This window comes from Triticum urartu, chromosome 1 (assembly GCF_003073215.2).
Source record: "Triticum urartu cultivar G1812 chromosome 1, Tu2.1, whole genome shotgun sequence".
In the NCBI taxonomy this organism is placed as follows: Eukaryota; Viridiplantae; Streptophyta; class Magnoliopsida; order Poales; family Poaceae; genus Triticum; species Triticum urartu.
The window spans coordinates 209,870,420-209,882,004 of NC_053022.1; the positions used below are offsets into that span (position 1 = coordinate 209,870,420).

The following is an 11,585-nucleotide window of genomic DNA, read 5'->3' on the forward strand; positions in this document are numbered from 1 at the left end:
CACTGTTCATCCCAGAGGCAGCATTGATCGGCTTCAGTTAGCAGCAGTAGTGAAGGAATCGCTTGATCGGGTTCAGTTAACAGCCATCGATCGATCGCTCGGGTTCAGTAACGCGTAGCCTGCAGTGCAATCGCTCGGGTTCAGTTAGAGCCAACGCCTCGTACACACGCACGTACGTGTACGAGAGAAACGTGCATCGCTCGGCCCCCGACCTCCCACCGTAACCGGGAACTCCCCGAAATTTTCCTCCCCCTCGCTTCTACCACAGTTTTTCCGTCATGGACGGCCCAAAGAATGTCATGCAGCTGCGTCTCCGGCCCGCCCAGGACGAAAAGCCCATTCTCTATCATGATTTTTTTCATAGAAGTAGGAGCCCACCACATCTATGATGATAATGGGTTTTGTCACAATTATCATCATAGAAGTGTCTTATGTATGACAGAAAAAAAATTCATTCGGCCCAAAATGTCACGGATGTGTCTTTTTTTGTAGTGTTGGGTATGCGGATCATAACTCGTAATAGGTCTGTAAAACTTGCAAGACAGGATCAAGAACACACATATATTCATGAAAACCTAATAGGTTCAGATCTGAAATCATGACACTCAGGCCCTACTGACAAGCATTAAGCATAGCAAACTCATAGCAACATCAATCTCAGAACATAGTGGATACTAGGGATCAAACCCTAACAAAACTAACTCTATTACATGATAAATCTCATCCAACCCATCACTGTCCTGCAAGCCTACGATGGATTTACTCATGCACGGCGGTGACCATCATGAAATTGGTGATGGAGGAAGGTTGGTGATGATGATGGCGACGAATCCCCCTCTCTGAAGCCCCGAGCAGACTCCAGATAAGCCCTCCCGATGAATAACAGGAGGCGACAGTGGCTCCGTATCGTAAAACGCGATGAATCCTTCTATCTAATTTTTTCTCCACGAATAGGTTTATATAGAGTTGGAATTAGGGTTGGAGCAGGTCCAGGGGGCCACAAGCCTGCAGGGCGCGACCCCAATGCTTGTGGCCTCTGGGTGGTCCCCCCTCTGGTAACTTCTTGCGCCAGTATTTTTTATATATTCCACAAAATTTCTCCGTAAATTTTGAGGTCAATCCAAGAACTTTTATTTGTGCATAAAAATAACACCATGGCAATTCTGCTTAAAACAACGTTAGTCCGGGTAGTTCCATTCAAATCATGCAAATTAGAGTCCAAAACAAGGAAAAACGAGTTTGGAAAAGTGGATACGATGGAGACGTATCACCAATGGAGTTGAATGGGAAGAAGATCAATACCCCAAGAGGAAGTTTGTTCCTCAACAACAGAAGTATGACCCCACTTCTTTTGAGGGAACACAAGCTCAAGATGATCTTCCACCAGAACACCACAAAGGCAAGAAAAAGCTTCACGAAGAGATTGACTCATTTGAAGAAGCTCCTATGGCCTTGGTCAAGTGGGTTCCCAATACTGCGTCAAGCTCTACTTCATCAAGTACAACTACAACTCCAACGATTCCCATCAAGTTGATGTGGGTCCCAAAGAAGAAGAACTATAGTGTTCTTTAGGGTGACTCCGCCAACATACTTCACTCATATTCATTATGGCATGGACTTGTGCAATCAACTTTCATATCTTGCACTAGTTAATGGAGTCACAAACCCTCTAGTTGGTAAGACAAGGGACAAGGTAACCTAACGCTTTCATGGACATCATCATATGTGCAATTCACTCTATGTCTATGGATATCCTTGTATGTTCCTTGTGGGACTAACCCGTGTAGGTATTGAAAGTGCAACACTCCAATGGATTGCTCCGAATGATCTACATCAACATCGAGCATCCACATGTTCACTATCTACATGAAGTCATCATCGACAAAACCCAAGGTTAGTTCATCCCTCTTAGGGGGATATCACATCTAGGGGGAGCTTTGCTCTAAAAATTGAGCTAAAGCAACTCTAATGATGTGAACACATTAATGCTTTATGTAAAAGTAGTGACCCCACTTGTGCTTAAACGATGAGTATGACCTATGATCAAATGTTCTCATTTGACTCCAAAGTCAATATACTCATATATAGATGACCTAGTCATCGCCAATTACTTGATAGATACTAGAATTGATTGTGCATGTGCTACTTCTTGAGCTTGCGTTGATTTTTCCCTTGAAGAGGAAAGGGTGATGCAGCAAAGTAGAGATAAGTATTTCCCTCAGTTAAGAAACAAGGCATCAATCCAGTAGGAGGCACAAGCAAGTCTCCAATATATGCACCAGCACAAACGAACAAACACTTGCTCACATCGCGAAAAATGGGTTTTTAATCCCTTCACGGTCACAAACAAGAGTGAGATTTAAAAGAGATAGGTATAAAAGATAAACTAAAGAGCAAACTAAAGTAAATATAAATAAATTGCAGCAAGGTATTTTTGGCTTTTTGGTTTATAGATCTGAAAATATAAGATGGAAAATAGACTCGGGGGCCATAGGTTTCACTAGAGGTGTGACGCCTGGATATTTAAGCTACAGTAACCCTCTGCTAATGATGCCACGTCACCTCGGTTACTGTCGATAAACTCGTGTTAGTTTAAAACCGATTCAAAATCAAATTTTTATTTTTGACAAACAATAAAAGTTTTCAAATGTCAAAACAACAATGTTTGAAATGTGACATAATTAAATTTACTAAATTAGGTGGAACCTATGTATTTTCCAAAACTATAATGTTTAGGAAATGTGAGAAAACAGAAAAGAAAAATAAACAAAATCAAACAAAAAAGAAGGAAACTCCCCCTCCACTAGGCCATGGCCCAGCTAGCCTCTGGGCCAACCATGCCGGCCCAACCAGCGCCTCCCTTATCCCCCACACCCCCCAACCCTAACCCACTCGCCCCCAACTCCCTCCCCCCCACGTGGCCACTTCCCCTACACACCCCCGAGTGGATCTGGATCGGGGCAATCGCCCCGGTCGCCCGTCGCTGACCTCCGCCGTCCGGAACCCCCTCCAGAGCCGCCCCGCTACCCGTAGTCGTCGGTGTCGCCTCCCCGTCTGCGTCGCTCGTCCTCATCCCCCTCCCACTACAAGAAATATGCACGATTATGACGAAAATTATTTGACCGTGATCAAATTGGTCATAAATCTATGACCTTTATTTGCAAAATGGTCAAGGAGTGTCCGGGAGGGTCCAAACCCCAGCATTTTAAGACCATCTATGCCAAAAAGTCATAATGCCATTGCATAAAATGGTCATAAGGATCTATAACATTGTTTGTGGACATATCTTCAACTGACTATCACTCGTGCAAAGACGTCCTATGCAAGCGGTTTTACCCCCTTTCGGTGACACAATTTTAATGTATCACCTTGCATGTGTGGATTAGCATCACACACGGTTAGTTCACGAAAACTGTGTGTAATGTGCAAGTTATTGGACATGATTAAAAAGAAAAAAACCGTGTATGATATGAATGCCATCACACACAAATAATCTACAAAACTGTATGCAATGTGTGATCTTAACAACATGTTAGTTAGTCCTAAAATCAGCTAGATAGTAATCAATTTACTACGATCACTATTTGACAAAGAAACGTAACACAAGACATCACACATTAAAAATCCATTATACGATATTTTTTTTCTCCGACGGGTACATAACATTGACATGTTTCAAGCTTTTTCATACAACATACACAAGTGAAATGTACTATCTCACACCACACGACAGCCAACACATACAACTAGCAATCACATCTAATTACATCATCAAGCTTCATCCGTCTCTTATTCATCCACGACATCAACTACCAAACCTTCTAAGATTTCTTGTTGTATCTCATCCTAAAAAACAAACAGAAAAGGGTAACAAGGTCAAAAGAAGTACATGACTATATTTTATTTCAAGTTAAAGGTAGTGATTTAATCATTCAACACTACAGAATTTAGTGGCTTATCAGTTCCGTGAGCTTCCCAAGAAGTTGCTGGAATGTCGTACTGCTTTGTGGGTCGCTGCTTGCACCATGGACAGTGGAAGTAAGAACAAGTCTATTATGAAACAAAATGAAGAGCAATAGTAGAAGCACCTAAAGTGCAACTTTCCAAAGCATTGGCTTCATACATGCCATTTTTTCATGCACCATACAGCAAACATCCATAAAATGCTCACAAGCTACATTAATTAATCAAATGCTTAGACAAGCGAGTATCTTGTCTAGTTGATTCCCATCACATGAACGCTACAACTACCTACAAAAAGTAAGAGAGGACAAACACAATTTTCACCGAACAATGAGGAACAAAAATTTCAGAGCACTATGCTACTGGCATGAAGAAACATCGCATCATAGAGACTGTCTACTGAAACGCACACAGATGTGTCAGTCCTGAATCCTGATGAATATGTACGTGGCATGCATGCCTACACTATCATGAAACCTCTAAGCTATAAATGAATTGAAACCCACCAAGATGCAACTGCTACCCGAGCCATTCATATCATCAACAGTACTACATGCGCCCATATGAATGTATTAATGAGAGGAACAATTCTAGATAATTAACCAGACAACAAGGGGATACCTGCTTGCATTTACCTACAGCTCGGTGGTGCATGCGTTCATAGGTGACCAAGACTGTGCAGGCGAGGAAGTAGTAGAGGTCATTTGATGCTATTTTTCCGTTCGAATGTTCTAGTTGTTGTACCTAGTTTAATCTCAACCCTTAGATTTTTTATTTTCAAAGATTATGGTATTATGAAGGATAAACCATCACCACCTCCAAACTTAGTTGTAAAGTTGTTCTAATCTATTTTTTAAAAGATTTTTTGAGACACTTTTAAAAGATTTATTGGAAAATATTTTTAAAAACAAAGTAAGAAAATCTTTTTAACAAAAAAAGGATGCAGGCGAACTCGGCCGGCCCAAGGCGAGCCACAGTCGGCCACCAAACCCCACCCGCAGCCCACCGCATCGCCTCCCCCTCATCCTCTTCTTATCGATCCCCTCTCATCACCCAAACCCTAACTCATATCCCCTCCATTCCCCCGCCTCCCCTTGTCTCCCTCTCCCCGATCCAGATTGACAATGCCAGCTCCCTCTCTCCCTCGCCTGCAGGTCCCTCCACCGCTGTCCCTCCTACCCCAGCACCGGCCATCCTCCCTTCTGCCACCTTCTCATGTCCCAGTCACTCGCCTTTGTCCTCCTGCTGCCGATCGAGCGCGCCGCCCAACCTCACCAGCGACATATGCACTGCCGCCAGCAGGCACGGCGTCGCGGTCAGCCGGCTCGTCGGCGTGCGCATGCTTCAACGCACGCTGCTCCATCGAGCTGGCCGGACCACGGCGACGCGTGACCTAGGGTTTGTGGTTGCTTTGACCCACGCCGGCCACGACTCTTCGGCAACCAGGACGGCAACGGCATCAACGGGATCCTCGAACGGCTGTCGTCCACCTCGCGCTGCAGGGAGGGGTCTGTTGTCTCCTCGCACGAGGGGACGGCCGTGTTCGTCGTTCCCCACCCTGGCAGTTGATCCTGGCCGCCGTTGCTTCACTAGCCTCTTCCGACGGCGTCTCCGTGAGGGCGCTCGACCCCAGGTAGGCCATGGAAGCGCCGGACCTCAAGGCCGGCCATGCTGCTCCTGCTCCGGCTGTGCTCTTGCTTCGGCTGAGCACACCCATAAGTATATTTATATAAGAATATTTTTGTGAGAAATATGTGTCATTTCAACGCTCTTTTGTGTGATTTAGGCATTCTGTAATTAACTTGTCAAAGATTAAAAATTGGGTATGTCTATGCCATATGCTCCCTGTTGTTGGGACACTATGATATTGTCATTTTTATTTTCATGTTAGCCTGGTGAACCTTATCATATGAACTGTTGTACTAGATGGTTTCTAGGTGTATATCTATGGATGCACTCAATAGCTAGTATGTAATGTTTAATGTTTTTTGTGACTTTGCCATGGATAGTTAGCATCGGAATTTTTTGGTGCACAAATGTTCACATTGCCTCAAGGGTGTATATTTTACTGTATCAGAACAACTGTATGCTTCCCTCATTGATGCTATTACAGATAATATATTTGAGTACACTAATTCCAGAGGGGTCGTGCCTGAGGAGACCGAGCTCGCCGTGCTGCTCCTTTTCAATGTCAACAAGGGAATGGCCGACGAGGATAACAGGGTCCCTGCACCAACAGGTTAGGTTTCATTGGCTTCTCGATAGTTCTCGGACCGCTCCATAATTTTCCTTGGTCTTGTAGGTAACTGGCACAGCCGCTGTAACATGAGACGCTGGACTGGATGAAGGATCATGAAGAGAACAACTACACAATGTTGTGGATGAACAGGATGATGGTAAATAATTCTTGAGTATGATAACATTTCATCTAGCTCAACCATGTTAACTTTGAACAAAATCTTGAGCTATCTCAGTTTATCCATACCTTGCAAGACATTTGGTGAGAATATTTGAGAAACCATACAAGGCTTCTCTGTATTCACCTTCTATCATGCTGCATTTCACACTATGATCTTCTTTAGATGCACACCGCTCACTTTTTAAGAAAATGTGTGATGTAAATACTGGGAATGTGGATATATAATGTATGTAACTGTGGCTGTAACAAATTATTGTAAATTGTTGAATGTTCTATTGTTTTAGAAGGATAAACCAGGATATTTTATTTACCATGTATTATTTGTCACTGAGATCTGGGGTTGTGTGTGTAGGGAGGGTGAATCAGATCTAGGAGCACATCGACTACGAGGTTTGCCGACACGACAAGTATCGTATGTGTGTCTACTCGTCCAACCTGGTAATCCACCATTTGGTCTCCTTTGATTGATATCCTCCAAAATAAGAGGAGATTCTTTTTTTGCTTAATCTCCTTGTGTATGTGCTTCTTGCACCTATTGATGCTACAAGTTAAGTAATCAGATAAGCCCTTCATGTGTTGTATGCAACTTTTGCTCCAGTTTGTTGTACTGGGCATGAACTATTGTCAAGATGCCAACTATTGTCAACATGCCAACATGCGGGAGAATCAATGCTCATAAAATTGTTCTTTCTCTATTTTAAAGCATTGAAGACCTTAATATTCTTTCTCTATTCTAAGTAAATAATTTGGTTGGGCTTCTAGAATAAGCTGGGTAGGGGGCAATGATGACCCACAAGTATAGGGGATCTATCGTAATCTTTTCGATAAGTAAGAGTGTCGAACCCAACGAGGAGCAGAAGGAAATGATAAGTGGTTTTTAGCAAGGTATTCTCTGCATGTACTGAAATAAGTGGTAATAGATAGTTTTGTGATAAGATAAATTGTAACGAGCAACAAGTAACAATAGTAAATAAAGTGCAGCAAGGTGGCCCAATCCTTTTTGTAGCAAAGTACAAGCTAGAACAAACTCTTATAATAGGAAAAGCGCTCCTGTGGACACATGGGAATATCGTCAAGCTAGTTTTCATCACGTTCATATGATTCGCGTTCGATACTTTGATAATTTGATATGTGGGTGGACCGGTGCTTGGGTGCTATTCTTACTTGAACAAGCATCCCACTTATGATTAACCTCTATTGCAAGCATCCGCAACTACAACAAAAGTATTAAGGTAAACCTAACCATAGGATGAAACATGTGGATCCAAATCAGCCCTTTATGAAGCAATGCATAAACTATGGTTTAAGCTTCTGTCACTCTAGCAGCCCATCATCTACTTATTACTTCCCAATGCCTTCCTATGGGCCCAAATAATGGTGAAGTGTTATGTAGTCGACGTTCACATAACACCACTAGAGGCTAGACAACATACATCTTATTAAAATATCAAACGAATACCAAATTCACATGACTACTAATAGCAAGACTTCTCCCTTGTCCTCAGGAACAAACGTAATTACTCACAAAGCATATTCATGTTCATAATCAGAGGGGTAATAATATGCATATAGGATCTGAACATATGATCTTCCACCAAATAAACCAACTAGCATCAACTACAAGGAGTAATCAACACTACTAGCAACCTACTAGCACCAATCCCGGACTTTGAGACAAGAATTGGATACAAGAGATGAACTAGGGTTTGGAGATGAGATGGCGCTGGTGAAGATGTTGATGGAGATTGCCCTCTCCCGATGAGAGGAGCGTTGGTGATGATTTCCCCCTCCCGGAGGGAAGTATCCCCGGCAGAACAGCTCTGCCGGAGCTCTAGATTGGTTCCGCCAAGGTTCCGCCTCGTGGCGGCGGAGTCTCATCCCAAAAAGTTCCTTCCTATTTTTTCTCATCGAAAGACTTCATATAGGAGAAGATGGACGTCAGAGAGCCACCAGGGGGACCACGAGGTAGGGGGGCGCGCCCTAGGAGGGGGGGCGCGCCCCCCACCCTCGTGAGCAGGGTGTGGGCTCCCTGGCCTTCATCTTTGGCGAGGATTTTTATTTATTTATTTTAAGATGTTCCGTGGAGTTTCAGGACTTTTGGAGTTGCGCAGAATAGGTCTCTAATATTTGCTCCTTTTCCAACCTAGAATTCCAGCTGCCGGCATTCTCCCTCCTTATGTAAATCTTGTAAAATAAGAGAGAATAGCCATAAGTATTGTGACATAAAGTGAAATAACAGTCCATAATGCAATAAATATCGATATAAAAACATGATGCAAAATGGACGTATCAGGCAACTATTCCAGCTTATTTTAGAAGGCAGCAAAAGAACTGCCCTTTAGTAATTAATATGATCTTCTGATGTTGGAGTCTCTTTAGGAGGTGGAGAGTTTACACAATATGATATAATATGAATTTTAACTTACTAGTGTTTAATATTTCTAACCTGATTTATGGAAGGAACAAAAGCTGGGCCACGTAGCCACATAAAACCTTCTAAAATGCTCACTTCTTGCATCCATGTGACTTGCTTATATACATTGTCTGCATTCTACTCTCAGCTTGCTGCATTTTTCTTATTTCATGTTATGCTTAATTTGCTTCTCATGTGTTGTCCCTCCTGATGCCAGGACGAAACACTTCTATGAATGCTTGAAGAGGAAGACAATGGAGCCATGTTGTTGTGCAACAGGCTATGTTATTCGTGATACCATTTTTCTGGGCTGTGTAATCTTAGTTTGTGTGTGCTGGGATATTCAAAAAGCTATCTGTGTAATTTGAATCTTTGTTATGTTGTCTGGCCTCTGTAATCATATTTTGTGTGTGTTGGGATATTCAAAAAGCTATCTGTCTAATTTAATCTGTGATGTATTCTTGTACTACCTTTTCTGGTGCAAAGAGGTTAATCGACCTTTTTGAGCTAAAAATGTTAAATAACTTATAATACATAATGGATCGGACATGGGTTTGGCTCAGTAAAATTGATGTGTATAAAGTTTTATAGGCCAGCCTTATTGTTTTTTACGGGCCAGCCTTATTGGGCTTGGCTTGCTAGAAATTATGACGATTTATTAACCAATGCCACGTTAGATCTGTTGGCCATGTGGATGATGCCACATCAGATCCTATGTGGATGAGGCACACAAGTAATGATCAAAAATTTTGTCATTAAAAACGATGACCTAAAATTTTTGGTCTTAACAACTAAGACCAAAACATAGAAAAGGTCATGTATGTTTGTTCTTGACGGCCAACTGTTGACCTTCTCAGTTTGGTCAAAAAAGGTCATATGTCGAAAATGACGACGATTTATTGACCAAAATAGGGGGTCACTATCAACCATATTTCTTGTAGTGTCCCTGCCGGTCGCCGTCAACACAGGCCGCCCCGCCACTGCACCACCGCCTCGACCTCGCCGTCATCCCTGTCCACCTCCTCGAGCCGCTGCCACTCCCCTACACCGTGCGGTGAGGCCCCGGCCTCTTCCTCTCTCCCCGTCCCCGTCGAGCTTCAATTCCGGCTGTTGCCTGACCTCGACACACCGCCGAACCCCGGCCACCCCATGCCTGCGACTACCACCACTCGACAGTGCGCGTTCGAACACACCCAAGCCCTGCTGCAACCTGGTCGCCCCTGGCCTCTCCTCTCACGCCTGCGCGCACCCCGTGGCCACGCGACGCACCCACCTGCCTCCCACTCACCCCCTTGCTCACTCCCTTCCCTGCTCGATGCACGCTACTACTACTACGCCCCGCGGCTGCATCTGCCGCGCAGCGCCACCCGATGTCGTGCGCGCCCGTGCTCACGCCCTCGCCGCCCCTCGCGTCCGCTCCGCTCTGGCCGCCGCACTCTGCCCCGCCAGCCTGCGCCCGGTGCTGCCGGATCACCCTTCCCACCCGCCGAAGCTCCACCCGCTACGCCTGGGAGCCCCTGACCGCGCGCTGCCAACCTTGACCATGCCCGGCCACGTACCGATGTGCTAGTGTCTTCCTTGGCCGTGCACCACTCCAGCTCCGCCACTCGCCGCCCCGTTCCAGCCTCCCTCGCCATGGTCCACCTCCCCACGCAGGCCGCTGGCCGCTCGCCGTTGCCCGCATCGCCGCGCCGGCGTGACCGATTCCACACGGGCGCCGGCGCCCATAAAACCCGTCGCACGCTCGCCCATAACCCGCCTGTCCCAGTGCCCGCTAAGGCCCTCTCGGCCACTGACACGTGAGGCCCAGCCCCTGGAACGATAAAAAAAGAAGAATAAAAAATGTTAAAATAAACAAATTATTAATTAATTAACTTAGTTAATTAATTCTGTTAAATTAAACTAATCAAGTTTAGTTAAACTAATTAACTACTTAATCTAACTAATCTGAATTAGGGCTAAAAGTGAATGACATGCGGGTCCCCTGGCCCACTTTGACCAGTCAACTTGGACTGTTGATTGCTGACTCAACAGCTAACAGGTCCCATCTGTCATACACATGAACACACTGCTGGGTACACTTCCGTTTACCCATATCAGTTTCTGTATTTAATATTTTGAATTAAATTAAACCAGGATATTATAAAATCATTTAAATATAAAATAATCCGTAACTCGGATGAAAATACAGTGTACATGAAAGTTGCTCAAAACGACGAGACAAATCCGGATACATAGCCCGTTCGTCCGCCACACATCCCTAGCATAGTGAACCTGCAACTTTCCCCCTCCGGTTCATCAGTCTGAAAACGTGAAACACCGGGGATACTTTCCCTAATGCTTCCTCCCTTCGTCGGTATCACTTCTTACTGCGTTAGGGCACACCTGGCACCGTTACTTGTCATGTCATGCATCATTATCCATTTGTTTGCATTGTATTCATTGTTTCTTCCCCCTCTTCTCTCCGGTAGACTACGAGACTGGCGCAGCTGCTGGTGCCCCAATCGACTACGCTGTTGATGACCCCTCCTTGCCAGAGCAACCAGGCAAGCCCCCCCCCCCCCTGATCACCAGATATCGCCTATTCTTCTCTCTACTGCTTGCATTAGAGTAGTGTAGCATGTTACTGCTTTTCGTTAATCCTCTCCTGATCCATAGCCTGTCTTTGCTACTAATGTTGTTACCTTTACCTGTAATCCTAAATGCTTAGTATAGGATGCTTGTATTCCATCAGTGGCCCTACATTCTTGTCCATCTGCCATGCTATACTATCGGGTCATGATCACTAGG

At 44.5% G+C, this 11,585-nt stretch overlaps 1 long non-coding RNA gene across 3 annotated transcripts; it reads left to right on the forward strand.

The window, feature by feature from the left end:
- Positions 1-4,976: 4,976 nt before the first annotated feature.
- LOC125554120 lies at positions 4,977-9,249 on the forward strand. 3 transcript variants are annotated; one of them, XR_007304325.1, is made up of 5 exons: positions 4,977-5,596; positions 6,077-6,202; positions 6,266-6,359; positions 6,735-6,820; positions 9,013-9,249. It is a non-coding gene; the product is annotated as an uncharacterized LOC125554120 (long non-coding RNA). The 3 variants fall into 3 exon arrangements; XR_007304326.1 differs by having other exon boundaries at positions 4,979-5,596; positions 6,105-6,202; XR_007304323.1 differs by having other exon boundaries at positions 4,982-6,202.
- Positions 9,250-11,585: the final 2,336 nt, after the last annotated feature.